General features: G+C 46.8%; 1 long non-coding RNA gene across 1 annotated transcript; it reads left to right on the top strand.

The window, feature by feature from the left end:
• The first annotated feature begins 9364 nt into the window (after positions 1 to 9364).
• Positions 9365 to 17528, top strand: LOC144110380 (uncharacterized). The gene is made up of 3 exons (XR_013309819.1): positions 9365 to 9616; positions 14965 to 15171; positions 17378 to 17528. It is a non-coding gene; the product is annotated as an uncharacterized LOC144110380 (long non-coding RNA).
• Positions 17529 to 19911: the final 2383 nt, after the last annotated feature.

Below are 19911 nucleotides of genomic sequence, written 5' to 3'. Positions count from 1 at the left end.
CGCGCCGCGATTAGACCTATGAAACTGGGGTGAGCAGCCTAGCGCCAAAGACATCGAAACACCGCGGAAAGGGAAAAGAAAAAAGTAGCAGAAACTGTCACCAGCAGGCACGGCGGAAGCAAGCATATCGAGCTGAGAAGAACAATTTGAAGACACGAAGAAAAAAAAAGCGCGAAACGCATTTGTGCCGCAGTTTCGTTCGAAGGTGAGCTTTAATTTCAGTTTTCACTTCGTACACCCCGTTGTTATGCGCTCTCTGCACATACGTAAGGTGTGACTAAAACAGCTCCCTTTTGGACTATTTGCTCAGCGCGGCGCACACGAGCTGCTGCCTCGCTAAAGCACGAGAGTGTGATGATGAAATAACTTTATTTGCACCCGTCAAGGAATCAGAGGGCGAAAAAGACGAGTCTTGACCGCCGTCATCTTCCTCCCCTTTCAGCAGGATGGGATCCCTTGGGATTCAGCGGTGTCCAGGGCCAGACGGATGACTCCTTTTTGTTCTTCTTCTTTCTGGCTGGCCATTAAAGCCTCCCAGGACTCTATATTCCTGTCTGGTTCGTTGTGGCTAGGGCATGTCCACACCATGTGGATCATGTCTGCTATTTCATTACACTGTTTACACCTGGGGTCTTGGATCGCCGGATGCCATCTGCTTAGTGCGAGTGGGTTCGGAAAAACTCCCGCCTGTAACTTTCTCCATATGACCTCTTCCTTTTTGCTGAGGCCCTTGCATGCTCCAGGTAATGTCTGTCTTCCTAATCTGTAATGGTTAAGAATATCTTGGTACGTGTTCAGCTCCTCGCTCGTCTGAAGGGACTCTCTACTCGACGAGACCGCATTGGGGTCCCGGTGTGTGAGTCCTCGGGCCAATGCGTGCGCTGTCTCGTTTCCCCGGAGGCCCTCGTGGGCCGGAGTCCAAACAAGGTTAATTAGTTCTGCCGGTGTCGGGCCGGCTGTGAGAATTTTGACTGCTTCGACAGATACCCTGCCTGCGTTGTAGTTGCGGATAGCCGATTTGGAATCTTTTATAATCACCCTAACATTCCGTTGAGTTAAAGCCAGCGCAATGGCTACCTCCTCAGCCGCTGTTGCATCACTCTGTTGGGTGCTGCAGCACGAGACTCGGTCTCCGCCCTCCCTGGTCGCCAGGGCTACGAAACCCGTTCTGCCTTCATATTCCGCCGCGTCCGTGTAAACCACGTCCTGTCTATTGGCTAATTTTTTCTGCAGAGCTTTCGCTCTGTCCTTTCGCCTACCCTCATGGTGTACCGGGTGCATATTCCTTGGGAGTGGTGGGATTCTGATTTTGTTCCTTATGTCTGTTGGGATATTCTCCGTGTGTTTGAGCCGCGCTCGAGGTTCGAAGCCTAGCTTTTCTAGTATTTTTAGCCCCGAATGGCTGCGTAGAAGTCGTTGTTGTTGCGCTACTCTGGTAGCCTCAATGAGCTCGTCTAGGGTGTTTGAAATCCCCATGTTCAGAATTTTCTGGGTGGATGTGTACGGGGGGAGGCCCAGAGCGGTTTTGACGCCTTTCCTAATTAGGATTTCAATCTTGTTTTTTTCTGCTTTGGCTAGCCGTAGGTATGGTGCCACGTATGTGATTCTGCTGATTACAAATGACTGAACTAGTCTTAAGAGGTTCGTCTCCTTCATTCCCGCGTGTTTATTTGCTATTCTTTTGAGTAGCCTACACGTCTGGCTTACACTCGATTCGAGTTTTCATATCGTTTCGGTGTTCTTACCGTTTGTCTGTATCCTAAGACCCAGTACTCTAATCATCTCCACTGATGGTATTTTGTCCCCGTTTACCGTTAGCGTTATCCCATGTTCATGGGGCTTTGTTCGTCTCTTTTGTGGGCCGAGGAAGAGCGCTTCAGATTTCTCGGCAGAACATTTGAGTCCTACTTGTTTTAGGTACGACTCAATTTCCTCGATCGCTCTTTGGAGGGTACCTTCGATGTGCGCGTCACTGCCTCTGGTTACCCAGCCTTATGCCTTTCTCTTCCTTCCCTCCTAGGCTGATAGTAACTGTTCTGTTTGAAAGAAAGTCCTTCACGTAGTTGTATACCTTTCCCCCTACATTTAGAGTTTCTAAGCGTTCTAGTATGGCTGCGTGGTCAACGTTGTCAAAAGCTTTGGCCACGTCAAGGCCGACTATTACTCTGGTATCAGCTGTTTCGTTGTCTAGCACTTGTTCCTTAAGTTGAAGCATAACATCGCATGCAGAAAGATGTGTCCTGAATCCGATCATTGTGTCGGGGTAAAGCTTTTGTTCTTCTAGGAATCTGTTTAGCCTCGTTTGAATAACGTGCTCCATTAGCTTACCTACACATGAGGTAAGCGAAATGGGCCTCAGGTTTTCGAGACTTAGTTTCTTACCTTGTTTTGGAATAAGGACTAGGTTGGCCTCTTTCCAAGAAGGTGGTATTCGGCCCTTGTCCCAACATTCCTGCATGTACGCTGTTAGGTTTCTAATTGATGCATCATCCAAATTCCTCAGCATGCGATTGCTGATTCTGTCTGGACCTGCCGCAGTTTTAGTTCTGAGTCTGTTCAACTCCGCCCTAACCTCTCCGATGGTGATGGGCCCATCTAGAAGAAGATTCTCTGCGCCCTTGTACTCGGGGAGGGGTGTGGGTGGTGTGCACCTCAAGTACCTGTCCCTCACTTCAGAGATTAGTTGATCGCTAGTGCCTTCGTATTTATATACGAGTTTCTGTAGTTGTTGTCGTGCCTCATACTTTGTCTTGTCCGGGTCTAAAAGATGTCTGAGCATTTTCCACGTGTTGGCTTTGCTGATTCTGCGGTCCATCTGCTCGCAGATACTACCCCAGTTTTGTCTGGTTAAGTTCAGCGCGTGCTCCTCGATATCTCTATTCTGTTTGGCTAGGAGCTTACGTATGTTTCTGTTCCCCTTGTTTTGAGCAAGGTTTGCTTCTAGCTCCCTTTTCTTGCACCACAGGCCTATCATACGCCTGTCTACCTCCTCTTGCGTTTCGTCTGCTTCCACCTCTTCGGTGGCTTCTTTAACTGCTGCGAGAAGGTCTGTGCCCCAAGATTCTATGTCTCTGATTGCGTCTCGGTTAGGAAGGTTCGCCCTGAATAGATCCCAATTTACCGCTGCGACCTTTTTGGGTCTCGGTGTGGGCGGTCCGTCTTCTACCACAATCTCAATAATTTTGTGGTCGCTTCCTAGGTCCTCCCCCGTGTTACACCACCTAGCCGTGATTTGGCCTCCGGTGAGTGTTAAGTCAGTTGTAGTGTCCCTACTCACGCTATTGCCCTGTATTGTTGGTTTGATGGGGTCAGTGATCAAGATGAGCTCATTGTGGAGAATGCTGTCCCAGAGTTCTCTGCCCTTGATTTGCGTATATTTGTATCCCCATGCGGGATGATGAGCGTTAAAGTCCCCGACAATGACGATAGGGTTTTTGCCCGCTACCTGTTTCGTTTTTGCGAATAGCCTGTCGAAGCCGCAATCCTTTCTCTGTTTCGGAGAGCTGTATACGTTTAAGACGAATAGGCTTTTCTCTCTCCGCTTACGCGGTATCATTTCGATTAGAGTGTGATCTAATTGGACGTGCCCTGTCTCGTGCTGCAGCGCGGTAACGTTGCGTTTGACAAGGGTGGCAACCTGCGTGTTGTCCCCTCGGCCCGGGTACGATTTGTAACCGGGCAGCTTCGCGTTTTTCCCGCACTCTTGTAAAGCTATAATTTCCGGTTTGTCTCCGTTTGCAAGGAACGATTGTAAAACGGCCCGTTTACGCAGAAAGCCCCTACAGTTCCACTGCCAGATAGTATTATTGTTCTTTGGCCAAGGCATTTTTGGTTGCTTGGAATTCCGCGTATATCCATTGGTCCCTTTTCTCAAATTCCGCCGTGAGAGCAGCGTCTCGCTTTGCAAATTCTACTCTGATCGTTTCTGTGACTTGTTTCATGAATAGCATTAGTGTTCCGTTCAGTAGTTTCATGTCCTGTTGTTGTTTGTCGTTTAGTTGTTCGAATTTGGTCTCAAGATCCGACTCTTTGGTACGTTTCTTTTTTGAAGGGGGTTTTTCAACCTTCTCTGTCTCAACCTCTCTATCCTGCTCCACTTGCATAGGCGCCATTGCCTTTTCCTGTTGCGGTTTGTTTTCCTCGGGTTGTTTAGCTGTCGTTTCTAGCATTTTGATCCGCTCTTCTTGCTTCTTAATATAATCAGTTAAAGTCTTAATCTGATCTGCCTACTGTATAATAAGTTCTTTTAATTCTTTCAAAATTTTCGCAGCAATGTCGAAGTGCAAGGACAAACCTGGAGCGGGCGCGCTCTCCTCTCACACCGGCGTCCATGCATAAGCGGAAAGAGCATGGCGTGTGTGTAGCGAGCTCCTCTCACAATGGCGCCGATGCGAGAGACAGAAAGAACGAGTGCGCGCGTGCAAAACTAGTTTCCTTCACGTGCGGGCGAGGCAACGCACACAAGTCAGTGGCGAAGCTCGTCGTCCTGCCCGATCAACTAGGAGGAATCGCCCGGACAGGGCGCTATTGACTGGCGTCCGCAGCGCCCTCTGGCGCAGGTTGTGTCCCCTATGAAACATGCGTTATCCCGGGGCTATAAAAACTAAGAAATGAATATCTTGTGCACGAAAAGTCAAATTATTGGCATACGCCGCATCTATGGCATGAAAAATAAGGTCCATATCAGTTGTTAATCACTGAACGTTTAATCGTCACTGACTCAGCATTTCGAACGCGAAGTCGCTGTAGAAGCCTTATTTCATGCCGAAGTGGAAAAGCGCAGGTGGCATATTAAAAATAAGTAATTCACATCCGCCTTGCTTGCTTCGAAGTGCAAAGAGCGCCATGCATTCAAGCCAGGCTTTCGGCTGTGAAGAAAAAAAAGCGCTTCATAATTTTTGGCAACTTACACGTGACATTTTCGACGCTGTGGAATGTCCTTTGCCATCTTTTGCGAGTTTCAGGGAGGCATTCTTAAGAAGCTTTTCATACTCAGGCCAATTAGGTCACTGAGATTTCCCGGAGGATGTCGCTAAGCATACCGGCAGCTCCTACCCTTCATCTTGATGAAATTCGAGCAACGTATCCTGTGTAAAGTGCTCCTTAATGCAGTCCTTAGCTGAGATAGGCTGATTATCTTCGTAATCTCTTCCCCAAGTACTTGGTAGGATTGCAAGCAATATCATCCTAAATCACTGCGAAGACGCCGCCCTGTAGTTCAAGTTGCTTATCGTTACGTGTAATGAGGAAGTCAATTCTCATTGCCATGCACCCAGTCGAAGCTATACGTCTACAAGTTATGTACGAGAGTCTCCCCGTAGTTTTTTTTCTGTTGTCTACAATCGACGCTACATTAAGATGCTGGCAAATGAACCAAGAGGGGAGAAAGCCGGGCCAGTTGGTACATGCCAAGAAAATTCAAAGCGCTAAGGACGGGACAAAGCTAAAGGAGACACACACGCCAGCGCTACTAACAACTGACACAATTTTATTACGACAAGAGCAATATATACCTATGGGCAACGCCCATAGTATAGAAACATAAAAAGATAAAAACAGTAGAAAGTTTCTGCGCATGCTCAGCCATCGAGGTATTTAATCTCTTTTTCTTTCAGCGTTAAGGAGGGCGCGCTGACACAGGTTTTCCCTCTGCGATGAATAAGATAGCCTTCTTAGATTTCGCGCCTAACGCTGATGCTGGTACTCTCTTAGAACAGTGCTTTCGTCAATGTTTGCCGTGAACTTGCATGTGGCCACGTGGTCAGGTAAGTTTTTTCTTCCGCCTTCTTTTAAAGGGGCCATTACATGGCCGTTCTTCATATTTCAGTTTTCTGCTTCAGTTACTAATGCAAGAGCTTATGATTCAATTTCCGAAATTTCGCTGCCCTGAACGCGCTGTATTTTCCAAAAACTGTGATCGAAATTGAGACCGGGAGACTCCTCCCACCGGCAGCAACCGCCATATTAAAGCTCTCGTGACGTCACTAGCACATGCACGGAGCAACCTCGTCTGCTCTCGTTGCTGCAATATGCGCAGCGAGGTCTCATTCCCCCCTGTACTTTCGCGGGCGATCGAAGTAGCAGTCGTCCCCCATATATGAATCACTGGTACTGCAAACGCGATAATAACGCAGTTTTTTCTTCGGTATAGGTAGGGTCCGGTCACACTACAGGCCGACGCGACGGTGATCGACGGTGCGTGGGCTGATCGGTACGCAAATGCCGTCGCTGACGCACTGGTCTGTCACGCTAGACCGACGACGACGCCAACAAGATTTACGATCGCGTATCGTAGTAATGTTAAAGAGTCAGCTTAGTGGGAACCAGAAGAGAGTGGTAGGGGACTAGTTCGTATGACATTATATAAACTTAGGAATTTGAAAATTTATTGAATCTCATGCTAGCCACGGCGACATACGCGATGTGCGTGCACCAGCGAAGATGTGGTTTCATTCGGTGCCTGGCATAGAACCGATCGGCGAGGCAAGCGACATGGGCAAAAAACGCCGCACGACGGTGCCGCTCGCCGCCGTCGCCTGGGCTTGTGCGGCCGAGCGAAAGCATCACGCCCGGTGAGGCGACGGCCGGAAAAACTGCGTTTGTACTGATCCGGAGTTCCCGGGTTCGAACCCGACCGCGGCGGCTGCGTTTTTATGGAGGAAAAACGCTAAGGCGCCCGTGTGCTGTGCGATGTCAGTGCACGTTAAAGATCCCCAGGTGGTCGAAATTATTCCGGAGCCCTCCACTACGGACCTATTTGTTCCTCTCTTATTTCACTCCCTCCTTTATCCCTTCCCTTACGGCGCGGTTCAGGTGTCCAACGATATATGAGACAGATACTGCGCCATTTCCTTTCCACCAAAAAAAAAACAATTATTATTATTACCTTATGCGTACCGAAAAAAGCGAAACAAGCGGCTACATATCGTCACACTTTATCACTAACCAGTGACAAACTATTGCCATATTCTTTAATTTCAGTTGACGGTTCACCGCCGGCCCCTTTCGTGACGAGGCCTAGCGAGTAGGCAGGATTCGTGTGTGGGTTTTCGGCGACTGTGGAGAGCGAATTCGCAAGTTTTAGCGCTTGCAAATAGCTGTCGAGCGTAGTTCTGGCTACAGGGCACAAAAAGCGATGACTGCCTACATCGCAGGACGCAAGTACAATAAGGGGGAAGTGCCGATATACGTGACCCGTCTGCATAGCATGTGCAGAAGACAGCCGGCAGCAGCCGTCGGCGTCGACTGTGGACAACAAATCTGGTTGTTTTCATTAATTCAAGTAATGTCCGAACGTGTTTTTAGCTAAAGCGATCTAAAATTAAATTTTGGTGACAGAGAAAGCAGATACAATTAGCGGAAAGCGCCGGTATCCTACGCGAAGCGTTTCCCAAGCAGGCGATATAGCATCAGCGGCGCTTATTGCAGTGTTATCATGGTGTGTAAATGAGTAAAAGTGCAATTTGTCAGCAAGAGTACGTAATATTTAAGAGAAGGATAACCCACCTGTCATTTTATGCCACACAAACGAGCAGTACTGTTTGCGTACAGTCATGTAAACAACCTCAGCGCGGGGACGCTCTCGTAATCGTCGCACTCCTGGGGCACAATGCGCGCGGAAAGCAAAATGCGGTACTATTATTTCGAAGCACTCATTTAGACGGCGGCGACTGTTCATCGGTGCATACAGTGAAAGCATTCGAGTCACGTAGGGTATTGGAAGCTGCTTGGTTCCTGCAAAAAGGTTCTACGAGTAGAAGGAAATGTATGTTCGACTTACAGACGCGTACATGCAGCGCGGAAGTAGTCGCACCCGGCACTTTTCTCTGCTTCTTTCGTACCTCAAGGTTACTCTAGTGCCCCCTTTTGATAATTTGAGTTTAATTATCGAGCCGATGAATAGCGGACAAGAACATGGTAGCTAGCTACAAAACGCTGCGGCTTTCACGGTGCACATCGGCGAAGGCATGAACGGCACGTGCCGCTCTTCGCATACGGGAGCCCTTGACTGCTAAAAAAAGACCACACTCATAACATACAAACAGCATGCTTCTAAGCGTAAATAATAAAGCAGAGGTCAGCTGGTTTCCGATTCCTCAACAATCGGAAAGTGAGCGCCACGAGCAAGTCCGATTTCCTAAGGATCACTCAGCTTGCGTACTAAGTTGAAGGCTTCCCAAAATAGAAGATGGAAAATGCATTTTATTTCGCTAGGCTAAAAGAAAAAAAATTTTCGAGTGACCGCTGTCTACGGTGTGCATGCAAGCACGTCAACAGTTCGCAACAGACGACGCGTGCCGTGTAAGAGCTCGTGACGTCAGCGATCAGACGTTGCCAGACCAGCAAGCAGTTCGCAAATGAAACGAAAAAAATTAGTTTTAAAAATATTTACCACACAGAATCAACTGAAAATTGGGGGAATTGTAATTTAACCTGTTGGAAATTAAAGTCGATAAGCAGGGTATGCGTGAAAATAGGCTGTCATGGCCCCGTTAAGTCTTTGTTATGCTCTCGTAGCCCAATGTAAATGAGTAGAGATTAGATTCCTCCATGGCTGAGCGAGTCCTCCCCCCAATGGTTGTCCCACTAACCGCCTGCTGGTTACGCGCTCCGCTCTCGCCATACTCCTATTTTACGCGGTAACCGTGGTAACCGTCCCCCTTTCAAGGTGATCCCCTCCACATGGTTACCGCGGTTACTGTGGGCGATTAGCATCATTCAGGAACCGTTGGTCACCATCCTCTGATTGTGCATTCCTTCTCTCTCGCCATAACCTTCTCCTTCCTTCCACGGTAACCACTCCCCGGTTACGCACATCTCCACTCTCCTCAAAGTCATGCTTCCCTTCTTCCAACGAAACTACTCTCCCAGTTGTTTCTATTGGCAACCACACGATGGGTATGCCGACTACTTCAGCTACACCAACACGAAACCCAGTGACATAAAGGCTTAAGAACTGTCGCTGTAAAATCAGAACTGAATGGTGCTAATGCTGTTAATACGAGGGCCCCTCTTCGTATGTGCTAATGACTGAGCTTAATTTGGATTCTAAATAAACTGTTGTACATGTTAATGAATGTTCTTTGTGAATTTCCATTAATGTTTTCGTTTCCAACAACACCTCTCTTAATAATGAGGGCATGTCCTTTCCTTCCTCGCTGTATTCAGCTTTGGCGGGGTTTTACTTTGTTTCCACGGCGGCAACTTATCGACTGGGCAAATCCGCAATTTATTCAAACTTTATTCTTTAGAGAAAACCTTCTTCTGGTTACATTAGATTATGGACACTTAAGCTTCTGTATGTCATTAGAAGGCAGAAGTTTAGAATATAAATATTGTAATTTAAACCTTATATCTCGCCGTTTTATCCATGCACGGATCAGAAAAGATCGCGTCAGCTTCCAAAAACATCGCGGATGATTGGATGGTTTGGCGTATAAAATCATTGTGGTGATTACACGGATCTTTAGCCGTATTTCCAACGGCGCAAATGCTGCTGCACTGCGAGTGACGCAAACAGGCTTCGACCACTTTCTATGGCTATGTGCATATTCTCTGACAACAAAATGACCTGCGTTGCATTTCTATCACTTCTGCTCTTCACCTTTGTTGTCGAGTAAGTATCAACGTGCCGACTGTTTTATGCCTTAATGCGTAGTGTTCCTAGTTTTGCAGATTTCATAAACCCTAAAAGGAGCACCTTTTAGGGATTTCCTGTGTGCTGGAACTATAAACACGCACGCTCTTGAGCGCCTACCAGAAACTTGAGCTTCAGAATTGCTCACAAAGGCTTGCACATGCTGTAGACCACTTGCGCCGCCTGTGGAGAGGCTATATTTAGCGGCAACAGTCGAAACCATAGTCAGTCTGTTTCATACGTCTTCCTACCCCCGCTGCAGTCATAATCGTCTTCAGTCTGACTACACCCAATGCAGAGAAAAGGCCTCTCCCAAGTCTCTCCATTCACCCTCTCCTGTGCCAGCTGCGGCCATCTTATCCTCGCTAACCTCTTGATCTCATCAGTCTGCATAACTTTATGCCACCCCCTACTACGCTTGCCTTCTCTTGGAATTCACTCCGTCATCCTTAACGTCCATCGCTTACTTTTCTCTCGCATTACATGCCTTTCCCAACCCCATTTCTTCTTGATTTCATCTAGGATGTCTTTAACCCGCGTTTGTTCCCCCACCCACTCTGCCCGCTTCCGGTCTCTTAACGTTGCACCAATCATTTTCTTTTCCATGGATCGCTGCGTTGTCCTCAGCCTAATATCAACCCTTTGTTTCTTTGTATACCTTTAAGAGGGATATTGGCAAATGGTCATTCATTACCCGAGGAAACCCGTCAAATGCGTTCCACCTCATTCTTATTCTTCTAGTTATTTCACTCTCGTCATCCAAATTTGTGGTCACTCCCTCCCCTAAGTACACGTATTACCGCACCACTTCCAGCGCCTCGCCATCATAAAGCGTGGTTCCCTTCCGCGACTCTAGAACATTACTTCAGTTTTCTGCATATAAATTGTTTGACCCACCTTTCTACTCTGCCTGTCCACGTCACTAATCATGCTTTGTCGTTGCCGTGCCATTACAATGAATTAACGAGATAGCGGATGCTCCAATATAAAAGGAAACACTCAACTGGCACAGAAGGACGATTTTAATGTCACCTGTGTGCTGACGTTGAAAATGCCTCATGAAAGTCACCTTGCAGAGGAAGTCTATTTGAAAGAAAGAATAAGAGTGCGTTTCACTTATATTTATGGAGTTACCATTGGCGAAATTGGGATAATGATTTCCTTTTCTTATTTTGGGTATGCATGTACAATCGGAGACAGTCTCTGGACCGCGAGCTCTATAAACGAAGCCAATAGCTCCGTTATTAACCGCCGGCTGCTGTCCGCACCTGTGAAGGTTAAAGTCAAAATCCTGTTTTATCTTCGTGAGCGTACTCGACAGGCCGGGCTGGCGGCTTAAATTTGGGAGCACGCGGTCCACAGACTTTTGCTCTGGACTGTACATAGTTTTGTTTTACGTTCATGGCCAATGCGATCAGATGCGCGGCGCTGGCGGCAGTAGTCACTAGCGATTTAACTTCGCGCGGGATGTTAGCAATTAGCAAGTAACAAAATACGCCTTGCACAGACCTGTGCCATGGCGATGCAAATTATCAATATGTTCATTTGTGGAGTAGCAGGCCAGAGTCACCTTACCGCTGGGCCAATTCTCCACCTTTCCTTTCAAAAACTTTTTCTCTCTTTCTCTCTAACATGCTCTTTGCTTAAAGGATAGCGCCAATGGAATATTCTACGAAAGGGACAGACTTAGGTGCAGGCCTAGAGCTCCCATAACAATAAGAGTACAAAAAGTTATGACAAAGTTTGTTTTGTGGAAACAAAGTCGCCGCTAGTGTCACCAACACTCTTCTAGAGTTGTGAGCGGCAATGCGCCTGCTGTGTATGACGTCGGTTTATCACAGCTTGCTTGAACACACGTACATATACGCTTTCTGTGATTTTTATGCGAACTGAAAGCGGCAGCCCATGCTGCGCCTCGCTTCTTAAAGCACTATTGACGACTAATTTTAGTGGCGTGTTCTCTTCTTTCAAAATATGCTTTGGATATTAGAATACACAGATCACGATGTGGTATTCGGATAAGGCCGCTCTATAATTTATAATTTAATTTCTTCACTCGTACAGTTCCGGCTTCAATTTCAGCAACTGAATGTTCACTGTAACGTGTAGATGGTATTTAGGTCACGTGAGGTACAAAAATGTTCAATGTAGTCCCTGATACGCAGTATTTTGGTTCGCTCTGAAATCGCAACGAGTGACGTACCAACCGTTATATTTCTTTTTGCTCATGCCTCATGTGACCTAAACACCAACTGCACGTTGCAGCCGTCGTTCGGTTGATGAAACGTATGCAGAGGCGGTATCAAGAAGAAATTCAGTTATAATTTTTTTACCATGCGTAGGCGAATACCACGGCTAATATTTTTATACGAACGTCTAACCCATCATTTGAAAGAAAAAAACGCGAAGCAAAAATGCGGTGTCTGTATAGTCCTTTAAACCTGCGGTCATGCGGCTTTGACGCGGAAAGACCTGCTTTGCTTTAAGTAATATATGAAATATTGGTTAAATTATCAGTTCCTTGGCTAGGCTTCAGTAGACGTGCACAGTGCACAGTGCACTCGGTGCATCTGTGCTGAGTTTGTGTCTGTCGCCAGTCTCCTCTAGACACAATAGCAAGCTTATTGAACATTGCACCATAGTGCGGTGTACTAAGAAGTGATCGGCGCGCTACTTTAATCGACTTTTAAATGCGCAGCTAAACGCCTATTACGGCTGAGGATGACTGCGTCGAAATGCACTTCTATTTCCTGCTCAGCTTGGCATCATGCTGCCCACCTAAGGAGCAGCGCATATTTGGTTCAGCACGCGATTCGTGCAATATGCAGGGAACAGCGCGTACGTTTTCCATCCCAGTTGAGATGCGCCTTCCACGTGCGCCCTCTTCCGGCGGACATGAACCGTGAGGACTTTAATGACCGGCGCCTGGCGCGGGCGGAAGCCCTGGCCCGCCGCTATGGATTGAAACCCTGCGTATTCTACGTGGATGCCTCCGGCCCCCACCATGGGGGATGGTGCTCGGCCGCAGTTCTCCACCAGTCCAAAAAAATTGGAGGACGCTTAGGCTTCGTCTTTAAGAGTGCGACGCGACAGCGTGTTGCAGCGCTGCCAAGGAGTCCACGGAATGCCAACGTCCGTTCGGCGCGACGCGTGGCCCGTTGGACAATTTAAGGAAAGGACGCCTGTCTCACATATCTCAGTGGACACCCGAACCGGGACGTAAGAGAAGGATATTAAAATGAAAATTGGTTTTAAGCAAAATAAATGGCGACTGTATCAAAATTCTCGCTGGACACCCGTACCGCGCTGTAAGGGAAGGAAGATCTCTTCCCTTTCGGCGCGGTTCCGGTGTCCACCGAGATGCGCCATTTTTCGCTCACGGCCAAAGACGCTGAAGACACCGGCTTTCCTGCAACACGAGCTCCTTAACGCGGTCGCGTTCAAACAGTGAACGGCCGCCGCGGTGGCTCAGTGGTTAGGGCGCTCGGCTATTGATACGGAGCAAAAGGGTTCAAACCCGACCGCGGCGGCTGCGTTTCGATGGAGGCGAAACACTAAAGCGTCCGTGTGCTGTGTATTGTCACTGCACGTTAAAGATACCCAGGTGGTCAAAATTTTTCCGGAGCCCTCCACTATGTCACCTCTTTCTTCCTTTCATCTTTCACTACCTCCTTAAACTCTTCCCTTACGGCGCGGTTCAGGTGTCCGCCGATATGTGAGGCAAATACTGCGCCAGTTCCTTCCCCAAAAATCAATTCCATCCCCCCCCCTTTCCGAGCCCGTGGTATAACACACGCGGAGGAAGTCGCCAGTGCATCGGCTGCATCTCATCCCAATTCCAAAACAATTATTTCCGACTTGCTAGGGGCCTGTCAGAACGTCCAGCAGGGCTGGGTACTGTACATAGCCTTCCGCCGTCTCCAAAACAGTGACTACACCGGAGACCCCGCTCACCGGAATATCGTTTGGACTCCTGCTCGCATGGGCCTTGAGGGAAATGGGGCAGCTGACTCCGCCGCCCGCGCGCTCTCTCACTGGGCATTCCCCTTAGGCCCCGACGATGAGGAACTCGAAATCACTCCAGCTTACTCCTTCAAAGACATTGTTTTACTTTATGAATCTGGCCACGGCCTTTATCCCCGCCCGTGAAAAGGTCTCTCAAAGGCGGAGGAGCGGCTTCTGCTCCGCTTGTATTCTAATACTTTGCTGTGCCCGGCAGCTCTCAAACACTTCTCTTATTTCTCGGGCAGCTGTCTGCACTGTGCGGAGAAGTCTTCGGACATCTACCACATGATGTGGGCCTGCCCCTACAACCCAGCTAGCCCCCCTCACCCCAACCCAACCCGGGAGGACTGGGAGGCGACTCTGCTCGGCTACTCTAACCTGCATGTTCAACGGACCTTGGTCGGGCGAGCCCCGGCGGCGGTTGACGCCACTGGAGTGGACCTTCATATATTACTTATAAGGGCTGGCCCCCTCTGGGACAGATCATGCATAAGCTCCTCTAAGTGTATCTGCCCATAAATGTTTTCCACCACCACCACGACCACTACACAGCGTACTTCAACTACCTAGTTTCCATAGCTTAGCAGCGCAGCACCTTTGCAGTCTTAGTTGTACCATTTTGGTGGCTTGGCACCGATAAATGTGAAATGAAAATGGTAATGAGTCTGCTCGCATTCTACTCCCGATCAGATAACGCCGCCCTAAGCTACAACGTGTAAAGTAGGCATTAAGCAACTTCTGATCTTCTTCTTTATTAAAATTAATATTTTTGAAACTAACCCGCAGCCGTCCTCAGCTTTTTACATTCTCACATTTCATAAGGATGACTTTGGTGCGCAGAACAAACTACTTATTCATGTTAATTGCCACTTTGAGGCAGAAATTATGAAGCAAATGCACGAAGGGAAGCGTCAGCAAAGCATCTTTTAATGTTGCACATTTTGCTTGTACGGGCTCGGCTGACCGAACGCACAGTCGCAATGTAGGGCTTGCTTATTTGATTTGTAAAACAATTCAACAGTCACATTAAAAAGAAACGTATTTCTTGTAGCATGGTTCTTCCAAATTTCAATTTGCATCTGACATTCACAAGAGCACTTCGAAAATGATGCACAGCGCTCTCCAGAATTTAACTCTAAACAACAGCACAGGCGGTTTTCTCTAAAGTGTGAATCCTACCTTATGCTTTGCGATTTTAAGAAGACTGAGTAGATGGTTTGCGGACACATGTATTTAGCGAACATGTATTTTACGCCAATAAGTAAAGTCACTGTATTCCCGATAGACATCGCTATCTTTAATATAGCGAATCTTTGTTCCAGGGCAGTGCATGCGTGTTCATGATCGCGTGGTGGCCAAAGCCGACGCGCGGAGCGATGGTGCCTAAGTTTTGCCCTGCCGCCAGAAAGGTGCACGCACCGACCTGGTGGCACTTGATAAGCGAGGCGACAGCGTCGAAGGAGCTGCCGTTATTACGTCGTGAGCGTGAACCCTAGAGCACAGGTCCCGTGGCGCCGTCCATCAGCCTTGTGAGTGACCAGCTTTAATTCGTTGTTCTTGAACGTGGCGGCCAGCGGAGGCGGCGACGGCGGCGTCAGGCTAAGGCGAAAGTCTGAGGGCTCTCCGTAGTCCTTTCTTGCACAATACATTCTTCCACCAGACGTGGCGGGCGCTGGTTGTGCAGGTCACCATAGATAAAAAGTGGCAACGTGGGGCATGCTCTATCCAAAGAAAGAAAAGTGGCTGAGGAGAGGCGCTCCCCAAGGCCCGTATCAGCATCTAATTTGCCGCCCTAGAATGCGGTACAGCCGGCCAAATCTTTAGCTGGCGTGCGCGACGGCCGCTTTTTCTGCGCTCCTGCGCTTTGTGACGAAGCAAGCTTGCAGAAAGCTCGATGTTAGGCACGGGCTTAGTGAGCCTGTGCTTAGATTTGATATTTCCGAAAGTTTGCTCCGCCATGAGCTGCAGGAGCATGGAAAAAGTGGCCGCCGCGCACGCCAGCTAAAGATTCGGCCGGCTGTACATCTTTCCTACAGTGCATTTCATGATTACATCTACTCTCGACGACGCGGCAGTGTGGGAATATTTTTGGAAAAATTATCTGTATCTCCATAAAAACTTCCGAATGGCTAGAAAATCTTGCATGCAGGCGATCGCGAATCTTGTAGCAAAATTTAATTGCTTCTAAATGCCAAGAATCTGGAGAAATACCTCCTCGTGGTGACCAACACAATGACAGTGCCGTGAGGTGGAGAAGAATAAGAAGCCACAAAGAAAAGCCTTAGATCGAAATATTTACATTAACATTCACATTCTTAAGTAAATTACTCAACGGGTGACTGCGTTGGATTTGTAACTGTAATATACAGGATGCTGTGTCACCTTTACTGCGCGTTCTCAGATATCTGCCACACCCTTACATGCAAGGTTTTAAATTCCAAAACAACATGCGGTCTCGGTGAAGCGACATAGTAAAGGTCTGCGAAATTATCTCTCTCCGGCGGTTCAGTGACCCCCTTTGGTTCTTCACATCACACTGGCATTTTCGGATTGTGGAGCGAAAGCTCCAATAATCCATCTTTCGCTAAAGTCCTCGACTGCTGCCGCATGTCCTTCAACCGGAATGCGGCCGGAAGTGACGCCGAACGTCATACCACGTGATGCGCCGCTGTTGTAGCCGCTGCGCCGCCGCCGTCGCTGCGCGCTGAACCCCGCATCGCCAGCTGTGGTCACATGACTAACCACGTTACTAGCCGTTCGCCTAATAGGGAGACGAAGCAGCCGCCCACGTTCAGTTTCGCCATGGAGGAGAGCGCGGCAGGCAGTGCGGTCGTAACGCCTGCGAGAACCTTGGTCTATAAACAGCAGGCTGAGTCGGAGCACCCTGCAGACGTGGCTCGGCTGCAGTTGCAGAGAAAGCGAGCAGCTAGTCGAGCCAAAGGAGCAGCCGAAGCAGAGGAAGAACGCGAGCAACGACTCGCCAAGCGACGGTTGCAAGCCAAGGAAAGGCGACAGATGAAGGTTTTGGCAGAACCTGCTAACAGGCAGTGATTTCGCTCAAACTCGGTTTAGAAGAGTTAAACCACAGCCATTTTTGCGGCATAGAAATATGCGTTTGGCGACTGCGAAATAACCAGCCTGAAGCAACTGTGTTTTAAGGCGGTTAAAAAATTTAGCGTGTACAGACAGAATAGACGCCCGCTATTAGACGCTGCCCGCAACACTGCCAAGTGTGGCGCTGCGTCTGTACACGCTGACTGACTATACTGTTGAGCATCCCGACTCTCGGCCAACCGCACTATATATACGAGTGTGGTAGTGTGTGGACGCTTGATGCGAGGGCAGGAAGCGTAGACCTCCAGTTGTACTCAGTTGATGATGATGATGATGTCCTCAGGCTGAATCAATATGATGTACTCAGTTGGTCACCCGTCCAGAGAGTGAAAAGCTTCTAATCTTCTTTTACTTCGTCCAGACGCCAATCTGCGCCTTCCTAAAATCGACAAGTTCCGCACGGTCCTAAACCAACGCCTATTCCAATGAAAGTGGGGGAAATGGGGAGGCTTCTTGCGGCATTGATTTCGGGTGAACATGATAAGGGCGCTCCGATTGTCTCTGACTAAATTATTCAAACGCTCTGATTTGCTATTGCAGTCCTAATGTTGCGTTTCTGCCACCTAATAAAAATCGGAGCGGCTTAATTGCACTTATTATGTTTCTGTTCTTCCATTTCAGGGTGGTCGGCCCAAGGAATCCATTTTACCCTCACCTACACTGCGTTAGAAGGGTATGATTCATTTTTACGGCATATTCCCTATTGAAAAAAATATGGGATATGCACGAGAGTTCCGAAAGCAATTATTGCTGCGTACACTTACGTGATCATACGCGTACTATCAGCAATAAATTTTTCATTTTTTTTTTCATTTTTATTTGTTCTTCACAACATGACGTACACATTGTGAAAGGCGCCAAGAAGAAAAGCCGTTCCTTTACGGCTTGAAAAAAAAATCCTGGTCCCCCCTGGCATTGACGGCAACGAAGCAACACAATCCAGAAACAAATGTACAGAAAAAAAATATACAGAAATATACAGAGACAAACAAAATTATAACTTGGCATTTTTATGAAAGGTATGGCGACAAGCTCATGGAACGGTCGGGAAATAAAGACATGCAGTCATAATGAAACAGTGGCTAAATATCTGTACAAGGTGTTTTGTTTATGAAATGTGTGGTGTGTATTAGGGACATGCAAATTAATAAAACAACGCCTTCAGGTTCCGGAAATTTAGTCCTAAAATATCTGTTCCCGCTTTAATATGTTCATTTAGTAATCGAGGCAGGTTATTCCTAAGACTCTGAAACCCATAGTTCGTACGGCATTTTGGCACTTTCCAACGGTCTGTTGTCCTCGTATTGTAGGCCGCGTTGCCTATTAATTCTAAGTTCGATATGTCCAAAAACAGCCTTTGATTTTCCTTGATGCTGAGTTTATATTCGCGTAGGAGTTTATAATGATACATTTTAGTTATTGGAGTGACCTTAAGATTTCTGAAGATAAATTTACTTGAGTAAAACTTAGGCAAATTATTAATGATCCGTAAAACCTTTTTTTGCATCCTTAAAAGACTACTAAGGTTTTTGTCGGTCGTTGTGCCCCAGACTAAATGAGAATTGTTCATGTAAGAAGAAAATAAGGCATAATAAATAGCTAGTTTTGCAGACATTGGAAAGACATAACGATTTCGACTGAGTATACCTGTTATGGAACATAATTTCTGCAAAATATGGTTTACGTGGTCATCCCATTGCAACGTCTTGGAAAAGAAAACGCCCAATACCTTTATTATTTCGACGACCTCAATCCTTGTACCTCTAAACAGAAGATCGTAATCGGTAGATAGCTGCTTACCCTTAGGGTGAAAAATTACTGCTTTTGTTTTTTTTGTATTAATATTCAGTTGATTACTGTCTGTCCAAGCTTCCAACTTTTTTAAGGCTATGTTTCCTTTAACGAACGCGTCAGCACAAGAGGATGAAGGCACAAATATACTAGTGTCGTCTGCATATATAACAAACTTCAGGTCAGATGATATACATACTATATCATTAATGTATAAATTAAAGAGTAAGGGACCAAGAATACTTCCTTGAGGTACGCCTGCGACTATTGCTTTCTGATTAGATATTAAATGGCTTACTTGAACAAATTGTTTTCTGTGAGAGAGATAACTAATTAACATATTAAGTGCATGTCCTCTGATACCGTAGTGATGTAATTTATCAAAAAGAATAGAGTGATTAATGTTGTCAAAAGCCTGCGTAAAGTCAACAAAAATCCCCAGAACGTAGTTTTTATCCTCGAAGTTTTGCAAAATGTATTCTTTTTGATCAAGAAGTGCCAGTTCTGTGGACCGATGTTTTTGAAAGCCATACTGCGATTTTGTGATTATATCATATTTGTGGCTGAAACGTGAAAGTTGTTTGAATAGGATTTTTTCCAGACCTTTAGAAAACACAGGCAATATTGATATGGGGCGGTAGTTCGAAATATCTCGGTTATCACCCTTTTTTTTGTATAGCGAAATCACTCGAGCCACTTGCATTTTTGTTGGATAAACTGCAGCTGAAAGGCAAAGATTATATATGTAGGTTAGTATGGGACTTATAACGTCAAGGACATATTTCACTGGACTAATTTGCACATCGTCAGCGTCGCAGCTACGCGAATTTTTCAAATTTGTAAACACAGAGCAAACTTCTTGAATGTCGGTTGGTTCTAAGAAAAAAGTATTGGTGTTAGCTGTACCTTGCATTGTGTTGTTTCCTGAAGGGCGTGCAGTCACATTCCTGTTAACAAAGAACTCGTTAATAGCATTAACCACTGCGTCCCCTCTCAGCGTTTTTCCGTCATGTATAATCTCTACTACGGAATCTTTTTCCTGCCCACGTCCCATAAGAGCATTCATTTTACTCCATAATTCACTCATTCGACCTGAGCACATAGAAAAGTAACGAAAGTAGTAGCGGTCCCTGCACTTTTTCAGTTCTTTATTTAAAACATTACGGAAACGTTTAAAAGCTAGAAGGTCCGCCTCATTACGGGAATTCATAAATTTCTTGAAAAGTCGATCTTTTTTATGGATTTTTTTATGAAGTTCACGGGTCATCCAAGGTTTTTTATAATTTTTGTTTTTACACGAACAACGCGAACAACAAAACTAAGGTGCCAAGCCAAAGACACCAACTTATTAGTTCTTGGAGTGG

This window comes from Amblyomma americanum, chromosome 11 (assembly GCF_052857255.1).
Source record: "Amblyomma americanum isolate KBUSLIRL-KWMA chromosome 11, ASM5285725v1, whole genome shotgun sequence".
Taxonomy (NCBI): Eukaryota; Metazoa; Arthropoda; class Arachnida; order Ixodida; family Ixodidae; genus Amblyomma; species Amblyomma americanum.
The sequence above is the reverse complement of the archived record's forward strand: the minus strand, read 5'-3'. Positions and strand labels throughout refer to the sequence as shown.